The sequence below is a fragment of the Chlorocebus sabaeus genome, chromosome 3 (assembly GCF_047675955.1).
Source record: "Chlorocebus sabaeus isolate Y175 chromosome 3, mChlSab1.0.hap1, whole genome shotgun sequence".
NCBI lineage: Eukaryota > Metazoa > Chordata > Mammalia > Primates > Cercopithecidae > Chlorocebus > Chlorocebus sabaeus.
Window position 1 is genome coordinate 20,363,977 of NC_132906.1, and position 19,058 is coordinate 20,383,034.

Below are 19,058 nucleotides of genomic sequence, written 5' to 3' on the forward strand. Positions count from 1 at the left end.
TTGATCTCATTGCTTTCACTAAAAAAGTTACTGCAGTAGTTTAATGTAGTCATTCTTTGATATTCATTTTTAGTTTCTTCTTTCTCTTCTCTCCTCCCACTTCATTTCTCTTGCTCTTGCAGCTTTAGTTGCCGTCTCTAAAGACCTCCACGTTCGAGTTCTTTGCTCTTAGTCTTGTATTTCCAACTCTTGAATTAGCAGCTCTACCTGGTTCTTCTATGCGTCTTTCAAACACAGTATGTTCAAAGCAGCGTGGTCTCCCTCTTCTCTACCTCTGTTCTTCAGGGTTAGTGTTCCTTATCTGGGTTAGTGGCACCACCTTTTACTGAGATTCAAAACATCTGCATTTTTCTTATCTGTCTCTTCTCACAACTTACTGTCAACTGCCAAGGCTTCATCCTTCTACTTCCCTGAACTCTGCTTTTGTGTTTCTCTGTTTTTCCATTTGTATATTGAGTTCCTTGTGGCTATCTATCTCTGGAGCTTTTATCTCATTTTATTCCCCTTTCTATGTCCTTCCTTTTTCTTCCTTATCTTCTGCTTTCCTTGTCACCAAAAGAAAGAACAAACATTTTTTTTTGTTTGCTGAATTTATTAAATATTTATTGTACTAAAGCATGAAATGGAACACTTTCTCTTTTTAAAGCCTATATTAAGTTACATATTTTCGTAGGCCTTAATTGATTTTGTGGTTACTGTTTTTTCACCACCATGGGTCAGCCTGTTTGGATAGAAAAAAAAGAAGAAAAAGAAGAAGAATATCCACTTTAGAATTAGTAAAGTAGTGTTTCCCTGTGGCCTGACATAGTTTATGCATGGTCACCTTCAACTCCTAATGAAGACAAATGTTTAGGCAAGCATTTGCGTTACCAGGGATCTGAGGTTAATTTGGTTGCTCTTGTCGAAAGGGTTATTCTTAAGGACAAAATTTGGTCTTTGCTCTCCTCCCACTTCATTTCTCTTGCTCTTGCCACTTTAGTTGCCTAGTTGCCCTCTCTAAGAGGAAGACCTCCAAGTTCAAGTTCTTTGCTCTTAGTCTTGTGTTTCCAACTCTTGAATTAGCAGCTCTACCTGGTTCTTCTACAGGTCTTCCAAACACAATTTGTTCAAAACAGCGTGGTCTCCCTCTTCTCTACCCCTGTTCTTCTGGGTTAGCTGGGTGAGCTGGGAGGAAAAGCTTTGTAGATTGAAGGCAGCCCTCCCAATGTAAAAGGGATTCTTAATTTATACTCCTTGTTAATCACTATTCAGCAGGGTTTGTTTCAGAATGTACATTATATATATATCATATATGCATATATTGTGTATATATATTATATATAAACTATATTTAAATTAGCCAAATATTATATGAAGTTTCCTTCACAAAAACTGAATTGCAAAGATTTTTAAAGCAAATTATATATTTAGCAGTCATTTCTAATGGTGCTCACAAAACTAAAGCATTAGAACCGTGACACTGATTTTCAGTATTTTTGTTTACATTGTGATATATTAAACAAGGGTATAGAAAGTTCCTTGTTTAGTTGTGCCCAGCTTAGCTCACTTCTCTTGCCTGAGCTCTAACGGTGCTGCTGTAAAAATGTCCCTCTCTTGCATCAGCTAAGAATTTTCCTCCTGAGTTGGGATCCCTCTCCCTCGTGCTAATACAGACCCTCTGCTACCCAGAACAGCACATCTCTTTCACATGTGCGCTTGTTTCTTACCCCTCATCACTCCTGGTCAGTTCCTGCCTCGTTCTAGCAGGGCCTCTCTCTACTTGTCACTGCGCCCAAAACTGGTAGGGGAGTGGACTTTTTTAATTCTGCAGAATTGTGCTACAGAAAAAAGACTTAGTGTCTGCTTTCAAGGTGCTCAGAGTCCGGAGAAATGGAAGAAAGTTACTAAAAATGCTAAGTTAAAGCTAAATGCTGTGGGAACGCTGAAGGAGACCTCAACCCAGGCTGAGGATCTAGGAAGGAATCAGTCAGATGGAATGGATGGAGGGCTGGCAAAGAGATGAGGCTCGAGAGGAGATAGGAGCCAAATAAAGGGAATTTAAATTTAATCCCCCCAAATATTGGGGTCCTCGATTAGGAGAGTAACATGACGAGATCTGTCTTACTTATAGCATGGAGAACAGATGGGAGGCATAAGGGTACAGGCAAAGAGAAACATTTGGGTTGCAGGTGAGAGATGGTGACAGTCTGAATCCAGGCAACCGCCATGGGATGGAGGGAATTTAAGAAACTAGGGAGGAATTTAAAGGCCAAAACAATATCACATAAGGAATGATGGGGCATATGGCTAAGGGAAGAAGAGAAAAGGCATTTGAGAGAAAAGAGGGAGAGATGATAGAGGGAAATAGCAGAGGGAAAAATGGAGAGGAGAGATGGAACTGGAAGAAACGAGGAAAGAGGAAAAGAAAAAAGCAGGGAAATTTCCATTACTGCTCTTTCCACCATGTCCACCAGCCTGGTTGTGTGTTTGTAAGGCAATTCAGAGGGACCGGGGAAACTAAGAAATGGTGAAAAACAGAAAAATCAAAATTGAAAATGAGGAGTGGGGAAACTTATCCAGCCTTATTTTTCATATCCATCCTCCAAGCCCTTGGTCCCCTCCTCCTTTATGACAGCTTCTGTTTCCATTGTTGGGTCTTTTTTATACTTTAAGTAACCATGTTGAATAGTATTGTGAAGGGAGGTGAATAATCCATTTACTTAAAAATGTGTTGCTATGCATTATATCTCTAAGTATATTTTATAGTAGAAGAAAAGGTAACTTCTTACAGTTGCAGGTACTTGAACTTTACCTTCACCCAGAAAAGTTAAGTGTCATTATTTCAATGGGAATATGGATTGAGTTCCAAACAAATGTCTTAAAATTAATTTTTGAGGAAAAAAATCTGTCTTTGAGCCCAGTACTAACCATATTAAATATATACACTATGAAGAAGAAAATTAGGAAGTGCTTTAAATGCTCTCTTCTTTAAACTTTGGCTTGTTCCTGCTGATTACTCACTATTTGAAAGTACATGTTCGTTCTATTTAAAAAAAAAAGTGAGAAATTCAGTCAAGAGTGTTTTCATACACCCATAAATATTTGGCACTATATGGATAATTTCTTGCATTGACATAGAAAGGGACTCTCAAAGCCCTTTTACATCTAATGAGGCATCACTGGATGCAACTAGGTTCCAAGGTTATGACCCCTTTGAAAAGAAGAGACTGATAAGCATCTTTACTGAGTTTGGCAGACTGCCCTTTGGATTAGCTGTTGGTATGCCACACGTGGTACTTCTCAAAACAGAACAACTCATGTTTGAGGAATATATCAGTATTAGAATTTTGTGTAACTGTTTTATGAGGGCTGTAGGCCATGCACCCTCTGTGGGTGGCATTAGGGTTTCCTCTGAATGGCATGGACATTCTCATGGCGAGTCATACGGGGGAGAGGGAGAGGTCAGTACTGGAGGAAGACTTGGGGATACACAAATCAGGCCTCAGACTTTCTTTCTTCTTTTGGATCAGGGGTCAGTTTGGCTGAAATGGTGGGGCAAAGTGATGCTGAGGCGGGTCTGATGATTTGGAGTGAATATCTGGAGGCATTGAACTGTGTGGCAGACATGAGAATGTGCAGCGTTCAGAACTGCAGTCAAGGAAGACTCATTGCCTAGCTGCGAGGAATATGCTTAGCTGACAGCCTCCAGCTGTTCAGTTCTGCAGGTCCACCTTAGCTTTTGAGACAAGGTCATGCCTTCTTTCTCTTCTCTCGGTAGCCTTAGCCCATGACTAAGCAAGACTGTGATCCAAGGGTCTAGCCCTTTCTGCCCAACGGTGGGCTCCTCTCAAGACAAACTTTGATCTGGACAGAAGAGACTCTGTCAGGTCTGCATCTCAGTAAGATGGCTCTCCTAGCCAATCCCAGCTCCTCCCTTTTATTCCCACAGGTCTTATTCTCCAATAAACCTTTTGCACTCTCAACTTCCTACGTCTGTTTCCCTGAGGACCCAACTGATGGCACACCCTGCCACAAGGAGGCAGGCAAGGAGAGAGGTTGGGAGTGGTCATTCCAAGAGGATTCGCCCACCTTGGTCTCCCAAAGTGCTGGGATTACAGGCATGAGCCACCGCGCCTGGCCTGTGCTCTTTTTTGATTCATGTAACTCTTCTTCTACTAGCTGGGCTTTCTCCTCCAAATCAGTATTTCCTACAACAAATATTTTCTTACATGTAAGTATTTTTTAAATTTTTTCCCCTCTGATCAATTTTTAATGAGTACGGCTGCATTTGTCTGTTATTTTTAATTACTTTCCATGATTATAACTTTCCTTTCTAACTTCATCTTACTGTTTCTGTTTTTGTTGTGCATTTTAACATATCTGGTGAATCTCCTTCTAAGCCATGGAAATGATCTTTAGTAGCTCACACTCATTTGTTTTCTGTTTTTCCTAATTGTATCTTCTTTTCTTTCTTATTGAGTCCGTTAATTTTTATTTGTTCCTGTCCCCAGGTATTTCTTATGCAAAAATGAAAATAAATTTAAAACATTTGCCAATTTTTGCTTTTGTTTCAACCAGTCAATGCTTCCCATAAGAATAAAATAGTCAGAATTTCTTATTCTGTATTTTATTTATTTATTTTTTTTTGAGACAGAGTCTCGCTCTGTCATCCAAGCTGGAGTGCAGTGGTGCGATCTAGGCTCACTGCAACCTCTGCCTCCCAAGTTCAAGCAATTCTCCTGCCTCAGGCTCCCAAGTAGCTGGGATTACAGGTGCCTGCCACCAAGCCTGGCTAATTTTTTTGTATTTTTAGTAGAGATGCAGTTTCACCATGTTGGCCAGGCTGGTCTTGAACACCTGACCTCAGGTGATCCACCTGCCTTGGCCTCCCAAAGTGCTGGGATTACACACATGAGCCACCACGACCAGCCAAAATTCCTTATTATTCATTCATCTGTTATAAATTCTCAGCTGCCCTGGGCAAGTGACTGAGTGGTTATTGCTAAGCCAGCTTTATAGTAGTAAGAATAATTATTCTTGGATTTCTTTTTCATGTTCAATTTTCTCTTGGACTTTATTTCTAGGTTTTGTATGTTTTCCAAGGGAAATGAACAATGATTTTGCTGACCTTTATTGTGCTTCAAGCTCTTTACATTATACTCTGTGTCTGAAGGAATTTTTCTTTTATTCTCTGTACCACGGGCCAGGAAATAGTTTAACCAATGTTTTCTAGAAATTGTATTCTCTGGCTGTTATGCTGTGTGAACAGTTTAGCAATTTCCTTCTACCTGTCATAACCACAGAAGGAGAATGGAGTAATATTGCTCTATGAAGATATTTGGATCTAACCTCCACAGCTGAAAGAGCAAAACTGAAGTTAAATGGGCAAGATTCATGTTTATTTTTGTCTGAGTCATTTATTAACACATGATAGGAACAGTTGTACTATGAAATGCTTCATTATTATGTAACGCTGTTTTTACTTGGATACTAAAACCTTTATGCTTTCTTAGTTTAGAGCAGTTTTTCTAGAATGGTTTCTACCAATTTTTTTCCTTAGAAATAGTTACTTTTTAATATAACTTAACATGACTATTCAAAATTCTCACAGGTTGATTAAGTGAAAAAAAAAAACAAAAAACCTTGTATATTGACCAACGCTATCTTTTTTGAAAATGTGTAATGTAATAGAAGCATAGAATTTAGACAGAAGGGCTAGGCATAGTGGCTCATGCCTGTAATCCCAGCTCTTTGGGAGGCTGAGGCGGGTGGATCACTTGAGGTCAGGAGTTTGAGATCAGCCTGGCCAACACAGTAAAATCCCATCTCTAAAAATACAACAATTAGCCAGGCATGGTGACAGGTGCCTGTAATTCCAGTTACTCAGGAGGCTGAAGCAGGAGAATTGCTTGAACCTGGGAGGTAGAGGTTGTAGTGAGAAGAGATCATACCACTGCACTCCAGCCTGGGCAACAGAGGGAGACTCCATCTCAAGAAAAAAAAAAAAAAGAAAGAAAGAGAATTTAGACAGAAAGAAAATTAGGAGATTGTCCAGGTTAACTTCCTATAGAGTGTAGATTCTCTCCAGCCACATTGTTGAGATATATAATTTGGTTTTCGCATTTAGTTTTTACTTGAGTGCTTCTATTGTAGACAGCTCTTATGAAAGCTCACTTTAGTTAAAACAAACAAACAAACAAACTCTAAGATTAAGAAAATCACTTAATTTGAATCCAAATCTGCTCTAGAACTTTGATTTGGTACCAGTTTTCCCTTTTGGAGTCACTCGTATCACGCCTGCTCTGTTATGCATGGGAGCGCTTTATATTTAAATATCGAGGTACATCTCTCCTTACTTTTCTCCTTTCCAGGTTAAACATTGACACTCTCATCAGCCATTTTTTATGGCTTTCAACTTTTTCTCCACCTCACCTAATTCATGAATGATGATACTCTTAAATGTTATGTGTAAAGTTATACTCAATTCCTGCTTTAAAAAATACCTGTAAGAAAGTGAAAAGACAACCAACAGAATGGGACAATATATTTATAAATCCTATGTCCACTAAGATACTTGCATCCAGAATATAGGAAGAGTTCTTATAACTTAAGGTTACAAAAAAAATCCAATTTAAAAATGGGCAAAGAACTTGAATTGACTTTTCTCCAAAAAAAAAAAGACCTGCAAAGATCAATAAACATATAAAAAGACACTCAACATCATTAGTCATTAGGGAAGTGTAAATCAAAGCCATATTGAGATACCACTCCACATTAGTAGAATGGCTATAATAAAAAAGATGACAGGCCGGGCGTGGTGGTTCACGCCTGTAATCCCAGCACTTTGGGAGGACAAGGTGGGCGGATCACCTGAGGTCAGGAGTTTGAGACCAGCCTGCCCACCATGGCGAAACCCCGTCCCTACTAAAAATACAAAAAATTAGCTGGGTGTGGTGGCGGGTGCTACTCAGGAGGCTGAGGCAGGAGAATAGCTTGAATCTGGGAGGTAGAGGTTGCAGTGGGCAGAGATCATGCCACTGCACCCCAGCCTGGGCAATAAGAGCGAAACTTCATTTAAAAAAAAAAAAAGAAAGAAAGAAAATAACAAGTCTTGGCTAGAATATGGTGAAATTAGGACTTTCTTGCATCTCTGGTAGAAATGCAAAATGGTACAACTACTTTGGAAAAATAGGTTGGCCATTCATCAAAAGGGCCAACAGAGCCACCCCATTGACTGGGGAAGACATAGTGGCTATAGCTCTGAGGAAAGGGTTGGGAGAAGGGTGCTTCTTCTCATTGCTATTTAGCAAGTAAAATGTGTCTTTTAAAATCAGTGATTGTATGTGAATTCTAGACATAGAAATCTGCTAAAGGAAAAAGGAAAGCTATCATTTAGTGGACTGAAAAACTCAGATTTCATTTTATTTATGGGCGGAAACATTTTTTTAAATACTTAAACGACTAAATTCATTTCCATTTTCTAATCTAACTTCTCCTCATCAGCTCCAGTTACCCTCCTGAAGCAGAATAAAGGGTTTTGTGTCCTACATGTGCTCTCCGGGGAGCTCCATTCAAGTAGAGAGAAGCCCACTCTCCTGCCAGAGCTGCTGTCAGTAGAGTTGGTAAACGTCATCAGAGGTATGAGAAGGTCCTGTGTGTGTGTCAGCAAATAGACTAAGACAGAAAGCTTCCCTCTGTCCCTCTCCTCCTCCCTCCTTTTTACTTCCATAAAATATTTAAAAGCACCCAAAGTGAAATATTGGAAGAAACAGGACAAAGAGGTCCTCCTTGTCTTCTTTTAGTCACTTGAATCCCCTACTCAGAAGCAAACCACTCTCTATTATCCTTGACTCTCAGCTGCAAGCCTCAACCATCTTCTCTATTTATTCCCTTCTCCAAGAGCCTCCTGGGGAGCTTATGTCCTGTGCTCCCATTTTAGTCAGGAGCAATTGCGTATTTTCAACTCTACCTTTTCGTCTGGGGCAGGCTCAGACTTGTGAGCCTTTTCTGCCTACACATAGCATGTAAGTGTGAACAGGGTCTTCTATTCACTACAATTGTTGCTACCAGTGAATTTTTATTGAGCACTTACTATGTTTTAGGGATTCTGCTACATTACGTTAACCCTCAAATTACTTGGGAGCCAGGATCTGTTCGTATATCCATTTTACAGACATTAGCATGCAGCTTTCAATGTTTATTTTTATTTTTATTTTGATACAGACTCCCGCTCTGTCATCCAGGCTGGAGTGCATTGGTGCGATCACAGCTTACTGCAGCCTCAACCTCCCTGGCTCAAATGATCCTTCCAGCTCAGCCTCTCAAGTAGCTAGGACTACAGGTGCATGCCACCACACCCAGCTATTTTTTTTTTTTTTTTGTATTTTTTTTGTAGAGACAGGGTCTTGCCATGTTGCCCAGGCTGCTCTTGAACTCCCGGGCTCAAGCAATCCACCCACCTCAGCTTCTCAAAGTGTTGCAATTACTGGTGTGAGCCACCACAGCCAGCCTATGCAGCTTTGATAAGGTTCTTCACATAGCTAGAAGATGGAAGGCCCTGGACCCAATTCTGTGTATTTCCACAGCCCTGGCTCATAGCTGTCATATTATTATTGCTTTTACATGTTAGACATTTTGAAATGTTGAGTTCTGAACCAGTATTTCTGAGGGGTCTTAAAATATGGGCCAGGCGCAGTGGCTCACGCCTGTAATCCCAGCACTTTGGGAGGCTGAGGTGGGCAGATTGTCTGAGCTCAGCAGTTCACAACCAGCCTGGGCAACATGGTGAAACCCCATCTCTACTAAAATACAAAAAAAATAGCCAGGTCTGGCGGCGTGCACCTGTAGTCCCAGCTACTTGGGAGGCTGAGGCAGGAGAATTGCTTGAACCTGGGAGGCAGAGGTTGCAGTGAGCAGAGATTGCACCACTGCGCTCCAGCCTGGGCAACAGAGCAAGACTCTGTTAAAAAAAAAAATGCATCACATAAAATTTACCATTTTAACCATTGTTAAGTGTATAATTCAGTGTCATAAGTACATTCACAATGTTGCATGATCATCACCACTATCCATTTCCAGAGTTTTCATTGTCCCAGACAGAAACTCTGTATCCATTAAACATTAACTTTCCATTTCCCCCTCACTCCAGCCCCTGGTAACCGCTATGCCACTTTCTGTCTCGATTAATTTGCCTAGTCTCAGTAGCTCATATATGTGAAATCGTACAATATTTGTTCTCTTCTTTAACCAATACATTCTTTGCGGAATAAAAATATGATTGATTCCACCCTGCTTAAGAGATCCCTGCCCTGCACTCAACGTCTAGCCTTCCTGAGTCTCAATATCCAGCTCATCCTTCCAATCCTGAGCATTTCTCTGGCGTCAGCCATGGTCTTTCTGATCATGATACCTGCCCAAATCACATAGCAGTACTCCAAATTTTGGCCTCTTCTATACACTCTGCTCAGATGCTACCATACTCTGCACATCTAACACAGGCAATGAACATCCACGCAGCATTTTACTGTTTACAAAGTGTTCTATTGTGCATATATCTTATTTGTTCCTCACAATATCCTTATGAAGTAGATAGTGCAGCATTTTGCAAATGAGGGAAAGAAGAATTAAAGACAGGGTGACTTACCCACATTTAGGCAGCTGGCAAATGCAGGACCAAGAGTCTCAAGGCCCTGGGCTTCTCTTTATAGCTCTTGGTCTTCCCCACAAAGTCTGTTCCCTTCGCTCCTTTTAAAGAAGTTCATCTCCTGAGTTGGGCAGAGGAATGCTCAGGAATGGCTTCTCTGTGTGTGTGTGTGTGTGTGTGTGTGTGTGTGTGTGGCGGGGGTGGGCGGGGGCAGATAGGAGGAGGGATCGGAAGGAGGGAGAAATCAATTGCAGTTTTTCTCCCTTTAGATTCTGAGTTTATATTATTGTTTCCCCAATAATTTAGATTAGGTAAATCCGAATCCTGTCTATTGCTTATTGCTGTACTATGGTTTACAAGAAATAAAATGCATGGAGTTATTCTAGCCAAACACACACTCTCCTAGAGTTTCCTTCTCGCATTTTTATCTGCTTTCATATCCTGTTGCACTGGACTGGAGAACACAGATACCTTCACAGGCAGTGTATGTCTTCCTAAGCCTGTGGCCAGCTCTAAACAGCCAACATCTAAATCCCAGCCTCTTTGGTCTTACTCTATTTCCTCTTAAAATTCCAGAATCAAAGATGCTGCCTAAGATGGCACATACAGCCTGTGCCTTATGCTGCAAGATAGAAAGTATAGAGAATGTACATGAGAGTGAAGATGACTTCTGAAGTTCTGTCACTAGTCCAGCTAAGTGTTTTAGCTCTGAGCCCGGAAGATCCCTTCCCAGAGGACGCTGGTATGAAAGGGCCAAAGCTGAGTGTGTGGCTAACAGTTCTGCACATTCTGTGTCATAAATTACCATAGGCCTGTGGGTATTGATGGGGTTATGTTAATAGCAGTTACCCAACTCCTTTGGATAAATGAACTTCTGCCCCAACGAGCCTACCTATGAGTCCCCCTGCAAAGGTTCCTTCAGATACTTCTGGGAGTCCTTAGAGAACATCTTTTATGCCCTTGCAAACCTTTCTCCACTGGGTACCACCACCTCCCACTTGGCATCCACCAGCTTCCTGGGGCTTCAACACCTCCCAAGACAGCTGATGCACAGAGCTTTTGAGGTACCAAAAGTTTGTACCGTTCTGTTACAAAGCAGGGGCTTCTTATGTGTAACGCTCTTAGAGGAGGTGGAAAGCCGACCTAGTCCTGTGAGTCATACAAAGTTAAGTATCTCCTTTAATATTTCCTTTACAGACCCCCTCTTCCCAATTACCCAATATAAGTCCAGTGGGTTCTGTCTGGGTCAGGAAACAAATCTGAATATTAAGACTTGACATTTCAGATTGATATCGATGTTGTTTCCATAACATCCTCTCCTCCTCCAACTACCAACATTTTCTTACTGAGTCCAGCTCCTACGTCTAGCATCTGCTTTCTCCAGGATGAGTTTTCCCCAAGAGGCTTTTCAGGGCTCAGGAAAATGTGCTTCTGGAAAGTTCATCCCACTGTTTTGCCAAAAAAATGTTTAGACACATCTGATTTCAGTCTACCTGCTACACAGGTGTATTGTTTCCACAGTGGCCTTTTCCCAAGCAAGACAGAATGTTGACACAGACAGGAAGGTGTCCCAGCTGCAAACAGCATGAAGTCTGACTAATAGACTTTTAGGGTGTCCCTACCCCAAAATGAGCTACACATCTTCATGTCTCACCTGCCTTTATCTAAATAATGGCATGACAGCCAGCCAGGCGTGGTGGCTCATACCTGTAATCCTAGTACTTTGGGTGGCCAAGGTGGGAGGATTGCTTGAGGCTAGGAGTTTGAGATTGTAGTGAGCTATGATCACACCACTCCACTCCAGCCTGTTGCACTCCAGGGCAATAGAGCGAGACCCTGCCTTTATCTAAATAATGGCATGAAGGCCAGGCGTGGTGGCTCATGCCTGTAATCCTAGTGCTTTAGGAGGCCAAGATGAGAGGATTGCTTGAGGCCAGGAGTTTGAGGTTGCAGTGAGCTATGATCACGCCACTCCACTCCAGCCTGTTGCACTCCAGGACAATAGAGCAAGACCCTGTCTCTAATAAATAAATAAATAATGACATGAAGCTATCTAGTTAAACGGACAGTTTAGGACCTCAAGACTTTTTACAAAGTTTCTTAGCATGACCTCTAGAAAGCCACTAAAAAAGTTTAGGAAATTGCATCAACTAATTTATACCATGTCAGACTATTCTCTAGGTCAAGAGTTCCTCTGGTATTTCAGTATTTCTCCAAGTGTGTTTTAAAGAATACTAGTCCTATCAGATTTTCTGAAACATACACACACACTGGAGATGTTGCATGCTATATCTGACTCTTAGAGCGCCACAGTGCACATTGGCATTTGAAAGTTTCTTAAAAGTCATACTGTAAATAAACTTGTTTACTTTAACTCACTACTTCCCAAATTTTGTGAATAAAAGATCATTTTGAGGCATAATGCCTATGAATGTCTTATGGAACTGGGGTTCTATGGCATTTATTTTGGGAAAGGTTGACTTACTCTATTTCTTTTTCTTTCTTTTTTTTTTGAGATGGAGTCTTGATCTGTTGCCCAGGCTGGAGTATAGATCTTGGCTCACTGCAACCTTCACCTCTCAGGTTCAAGCAATTCTTCTGCCTCAGCCTCCCGAGTAGCTGGGGCTACAGGCACACACCACCACACCCGGCTAATTTTTGTATTTTTAGTAGAGATGGGGCTTCACCATGTTGGTGAGGCTGGTCGTGAACTCCTGACCTCGTGATCCACCCACCTCGGCCTCCCAGAGGGCTGGGATCACAGGCATGAGCCACCACACCTGGCCGACCTACTCTATTTCTTACGTTAAACTAGCTGTGTTATCCAACCAAGCTTATCAGGTTGAGTTGTCAAGCATGAACTGTTGATAACATAATACACATGATGCCATGCCAGCAGTTTAACATGCTTCCAAATGGTTCCTTTTACCTTTGAAATTCATTAATAGAAACACTTTCCCTTTTATAAGATCATAATATAATTTATTATTCATATAGATTAAGAAAAAAATGTTTTAGTTTAATATATGGCAGAGTTTTTTGAAATAAGTAACAGTTTGGTTTCTTAAAACAGAAACATATCTAAGGAAAAATAATATTATTTAAAAAGTTAAACTTAGTAGCATATAGAAAGTATTAAAGAGAAGAATTTTGTTTAAAAAAAAAAAAAAAAAAAGCATTCCACAACCAGGCAGGGAATAACTAGACTATAATATTATAAGAACTATTATAAGAACCAATAAGAACTAAAATGAAATCAGTATCTTAGACATGTAACTGAGGAGGAAAAAAATAAGAAAAAACAAACAAAAAAACACCTATTGAATTGTAACTGCTAACAACCTTCACAAAGGTAAGCAATTCTGAGGAGTCAAATAATTGAACAGAACCCAAGTTCAGATTATATGCTTCATTAAAATTTGTGGTCAGTGAGCAGAACATTCTCAAGTGCCTCATGCCTGGACTAATTTTCTATCATGTCCACACAGACACATGCAGAGTCATGGTGATGAAACACCCAGCAGAGATAACAGCCAAATATGGCCAGCCTCACGATAACGTTGGAGAAGCAGCGAAGACTGTGGCCTGGAAACCCACAAGGTAGACCTGTGGGTGGTGACAAATTGGGCCTCTGGTAGTGCTGTTAGCATTTTGCAATTAACCACAATATCATACTTCACTCGTAGACGGGCAGTCTTTCTGACTTAAGGGTGGATAATCAGTAGCTTCTACCGCTACAGCAGGATTAGACATGAGCCTACATAATTATCGGAAAATATATGTCTCTAAATGCCTGCCTCAGAAACAAACAAGTGTCATCGTTTATATATGTATTGGATCTTATGTAAACTTTTTATTTACTTTTAGTAGATATTTTAGATCTGGATTCCCCAGGGAAGAGTGCAAAATTTTACTTATGTCATTCTTGGATCTGCTCATGATTTGAAAAAAAAAAAAAAAAAAAAAAAAAAAAACTGGTGCTATTTTGTTACTGTTATTAAAAAAACAAAACAAAACAAAACAAAAAAACCCAGAGGTTATTGTAGAGCACATGTAACCCAGTGAAATGAGATTCTTGACTGAAAAACCTTTCAGAGTGTTGTAAAGATGGATGTGGGAAGCAGAGTAAAGGGAATCTCTGTACATATAATTTGATGGCTTCTGGAAGAATGAAACCTCAAATACTATGCTCATATCAATTTTAAAAGTTGCTTTGGAGATCGAAATCTTCAAGACTATCATTACATATGAGAATTTAAGGAATAGGGTTTTGAAAAAGAAGAGATTAATCTACAGTTTAGAAATAGACTGTAACACAGAGGCTCTTCTAGAAGTGAAAAAATCACAGCATCGTAGGTGCAACAGTACTGGATTCCAACGATGTTTGACATTCAGCTCTTGCCACATTCTATATGTAGAACAAGGCAAACCCGGGGCCTAGACATGAACATGGAGGTAGATGGCATTTGGCATTCTGATATTGATATTAATTTATTTGGACATTTATTTTAGGGGATGAAGGGATTCTATTACAGATAACCTATTATCACTCCGTGAAGATTTGCCTGTTGAAAACAAGTCCTGGTGATTGTGTTTTCTTTCTGTATCACATTCTAGTGAAGTGGTTGTTTAGTAATCTGTACCAAACAAATGAAATAAAATAAACACATTTATGAAAACATGTTGTATTCTAAAAGCTAGCTCATTTCCAGCATGTGGTCTATGGCTGAAGCTCTGAGTTCTTAAATTCATTGAGTTGAGAAATTTTTTCCTGTGAAAGTGCTTTAACTCTATGAGGACACAGTAGGACTCTCCAAGGAAAGAAACTTGCTAGGGAACTCTCATACCTTTACATTGATACACTTTCCCTTTTAAAAATGGTTTTAATTGTGGTAAGATAAACTTAACATAAAATTGACCATCTTAACCACGTTTAAGTGTATTGTGTCAAAGGAATTAAATACATTCATATTATTGCGCAACCATCACCAACACCCACCTCCAGCACTTTTCATCTTGCAAAACCGTAACTCTTCACCCATTAAAACAACAACTCCACTTCTCCCTTCTCCCAGGCCCTGGCAGCCATCATTTCTGCTTTCTGTGTCTGTGAATTTGACTACTCTGGGTACTTCATATAAATGGAATCGTACAATATTTGTCCTTTTTTGCCTGGCTTATTTCACTTAGCATAATGTCTTCAAGGTTCACTCCTGTTGTAGCATGGGTCTACAATCTCCTGTTTCAGTGGGTAAACAAAAAAGCAGCCCTAGTCACTTTATCTTTTTATGTCCATATAATATTTTATATCAACTTACTTCGAAGGGACTTTATAAAGTTTGCCTGAGTTGTGATTTGAGTTCCCTTTAAGAGAAACCCATAATAACAAAGCAGTGGTAATGAAGGTGATGGCAGCGGTGGTGGTAGGTTGACTACATAATAAACAGGAGGAGGCATGAAGAGAAGAGGCAGTTTTGACTCTACATTAAAGATCACCTGCTCTCCTCCCAGAGATTCTGGATCCACAGATCTGGGTGAGGTTCAAGAATTAATATTAAAAAAAAACACACACACAAAGAATGTGGAGAATTAAAATTCTTCTCTGTATTGCACTGTCCTGGCTCTACTTGTGACTTCCGCTCACCATCAGCTGCTACACAGATAAATCAAATCCATCCTCTTTGTCACTTTCAAAATTTGAATTTGTCTCCTTTGCTTGAGGCAAAACGCCTCAGTTTTGCTTAAGTAACAGACTTCATTTTATGTAGTTTTTAGTCCTTTAACATATAGTTTTCTTTCTTGTAGATATTCATTAAGTGTCAACATCTATTCAAAACGAGGCATCCAAAACCGTTCCTTGTTCAGCATCATTATCCAAAAGTCTGCCTGTGGTAGGCAGAATTCTAAGATGGCATGTGGAATTAAGTTTGCTCATCAGTTGACAGTAAGAAAGGAAGATTATCCTGGTTAGCCTAACCTAATCACATGGGCCTCTTAAAACCAGAGAGTTTTCTCCTGCTGGTTGCAGAAGTTGAAGAGATTCAAATCGAGAGAGGGATCCACTGAAAGGACTCTTTTCCATTGCTGAACTGGAGGGAGCCACATGGCAAGGACCTGAGAGTGACCTCTCTGAGCTGGGAGTAGTTCCCTACTGAAAGCCAGCAAGAAAACAAGACCTCAGTCCTACAACCACAAGTCCTACAACTGCCAACAACCAATGGTGCTTGGAAACAGATTTCTCCCTAGCTGAGGCTCCAAGAAAGGATGCCAATATCTTGATTTTAGCCTTATGAGACCCTCCATGGAGGACCCAGTTAAAACATGCCAGGCTCCTGAGTCACAGAAACTGTGTTGTTTTAAGTCACTAAATATGTGGTCATTTGTTATACAGATATAGATAATGAATATACTGCCCCTTCTATTTTACATTTCAACAATACTTATCTATGTGCAGTTTCTGAACTTAGTTGCTCTCTTGGTCTTGCATAGATAGCTTTGTTCATGACATTTCCCTGCCTGGAGTATTCCCTCTTATCTGATCAGATGTCAGATGGACAAACTCTCCACTCTTCATGTTCGAGATGCATCTCAGGCATTACTGCACCAGAAAATGCCATTGCCTTCCCCGGGCAGAATTCCTGTGTTTATTAGTCCCTTCTGCCTATAGGAATTAGAGAGCCCTGAAAAACTACAGGCAGGAGAATTTTCAGTTAGCAACCTTACGATTTTATGGAAAAACTAAGATGGTGAGGACTGAAATTGGGAATTAATGTGTGAAAGTCCTCATAGATATTTTTATATTCCTTTAAATAATACATGCAGTTTACCATGTAACGATAGGAACAATGACTTTCTATATATCACACTGGCAACAATTGGCGGTCTGCTTTTTGCATTTACCACTTTTTGCAAAATAGATACTTTTAAGGATTTCCTTCCTCTGAAGTTTCAGTGAGATGCTTGTGAATGCCTCCTGTTCTGTTCCAGAGGCATGTGACTGTGTCACTGGAGTTACTGGCATGAGGAACAGGAGCCAACCTCAGTATCTCAGAGTACCAAGAAGCTATAATAACCTTCCTGGTAGCTTCATACCAAACCTCAGACCCTCCTATACTCCATCCTCCACGTCATTCAAGCTTTCCCTTTCCTCTGGCTCTGGTACTAGAAAGCAGGATGCAAACACCACGAATTTCATCTACTGGATCTTCAGAACTGCAGAAACTCTATCTCTGCACCCCCCTTTACTTCCTTTTTCTATCCTAATCCTTAATTCCATTTTCTAATTAAAGTATATTCTGCATGCACAAGGTCTACATCCCCTAATCTTTGATAATTCCCAGATGCACAAGTACATCACGGCAAGACGCAAACCCCTATCATAAGACAGAGCCCGTAAGGCTACAAAGAAGAATAATATGCAATTCTGTCTGTTTTCAAGAATTTCATCTACAGATACAAGCAATCCAATTCAGCAGATAAAGTGCTATCCAGAAATTTAGGCAACAAATTGAAGTTGATATAGATGGTATCAATGAGATTCAGTATTTATTAACAGGTATCCAATATGTAAAGCATGGAAATTGGAACTTAGGTACAGAAATATTCCAATATGGAAGCAGACATCAGGGAAGTCTGTTAGGAGGTGGCAAAGTAGAAAGCAGGGTACTTGGAAGGAGGTTCAGATACAGGATTTTAGCCTCTGGTAAGAAACTAACAAGAGCAAAGCCAAGTCTCAGTTCTTTGGGGATTGGAGTACTGATAAACAAAAGACAAGGACTCCCCCATGGAAAAGCCAAATCTGTGACCCAATTACCAGAAGGAGGCCACAAACCAGGAGCTTCTTCTTGAATACAGTTTTTAAAACTGGAGCAAGCCAGAAACTCCATGTCATTCTAGAAATCTACTTGAACAAGTATGCAAACATATACGCGCAAAGCTGTTCATTGCAGCACTGTTGGTAATAGCAAAAAACTTAAAAACAATTGAATGCTCACCAGTGGAGTCCTGGTTACATAAATGATGGGATATCCAAGCAGGTAAATACTTTGCATCCCTTAGAATCAATGAGGAAGCTAGCTCATATGAACTGATATGGAAAGATTTCCAAAATGCACTATTAACTGAAAGAAATTGAGAGACAGGATAATATCAACACTCTGATATCACCAACGCAAAAAGGAAAGGATACACAGTACCTGGATAAGATACACTTACGTAAACACATACATCCATGCACACACACACACAAACCCCTGCGTATATGTATTATCAGTGTTCATTCCAGAAAACAAAAACCATTCTAAGTATTTCAAACGGAGAGAATTTAATACAAGGATTGGTTAAAAATTGTTGCTTATCCAAAGGGGGAAGGGGAGGGAAGTCTACCCAAAGGTGAACAACGTTAGGAAACCAGTAACACCTAGTGGAGCAAAAGGGAACATTATTTAAGCAAGAATCCGCAATTGCTGTGGTGCTGAAGCTGCGGGAGGAATGTCTAGGATCAATCCTAAATACTCCACATTCCAACCATGACATCTCCTTTATGTGTTTTCTTTTGGGCCCTCATTAGACGGAGGGAAGGTCTTAAATGGCAGTCTACTGGTTATATTATCAGTCATTTTATAGAATTAATCAATTGTGTCAAGGGCAGGGATCTTATATTAATCCTTTTGGCTTTTTGTTTGTTATTAGATACACGCCTCCTGTTTTGTAAATGTGGAATGACTTAAGGCTTTGCTTAACTCGTTAGGGCAGAGCTGGTGGGAAGAACGGAGAGGAAGCCTGATATATTATTAAAGACAACTAAAGCCAAGATATTTACAACAATAATCTACAAATGATTTTATTTTAGCCTCTTTGAAAAGAGCTTGTTTAAAACTGAGTGAGAAAAGTGTTGGGTTTTTTTCGATTAACTCTCCAAACAAAAATGTGTAGTATATTTTTAAAAGAGACAAGTGTATTACTTCTTTATGAGTCAGTTGAACCAATTTCATCATGAAGGTCTCTGTGTGTAATGTTTCTTGGGTACCTGTTGAAATCCTCCCAGCCTCACCTGTCTCTTATTCCAGCTCCTACTGCGGCAACCAGTTCTGTGTGGGCTCCAGTTTCCTGCAATCACAATCAGACAGTGCCTGGCATCTCTGCACGTGGCCGTCTCCAGTGCTCCAGCCTGGGCTTCTCCGTGGACACTGAGGGCTGCAACAATCTGCAAAGGCAGGGCCAAACCCTTGATGAGATAAATGCTTTTTCCACTTTCTCCCCGGTTGGGCAGTCCTGAGTTTCACAAGGCAGTCCAGCGGTCCAGTGAGAGGGAGTGAGCAAAAAGGAGTGTATCTTTGTATTAGCTCTCCCCCGTCATTCCTCCTTCCTGAATCACACTCCTCAGTAAAGTACTTCAAGTTAAGTACAGTATTTGTTTCAGGCTCTCCTTTAAGGG

The 19,058-nt window shown here is 40.3% G+C and overlaps 1 long non-coding RNA gene across 1 annotated transcript in view; it reads right to left on the bottom strand.

Annotated features, from left to right (window-relative positions):
* Positions 1–19,058, bottom strand: part of LOC140710887 (uncharacterized) — a 39,828-nt gene that overhangs the window by 9,174 nt on the left and 11,596 nt on the right. Inside the window, exon 2 of the long non-coding RNA XR_012092032.1 lies at positions 18,675–18,827. This is a non-coding gene — a long non-coding RNA (uncharacterized lncRNA). The remainder of the gene's footprint in view (positions 1–18,674; positions 18,828–19,058) is intronic.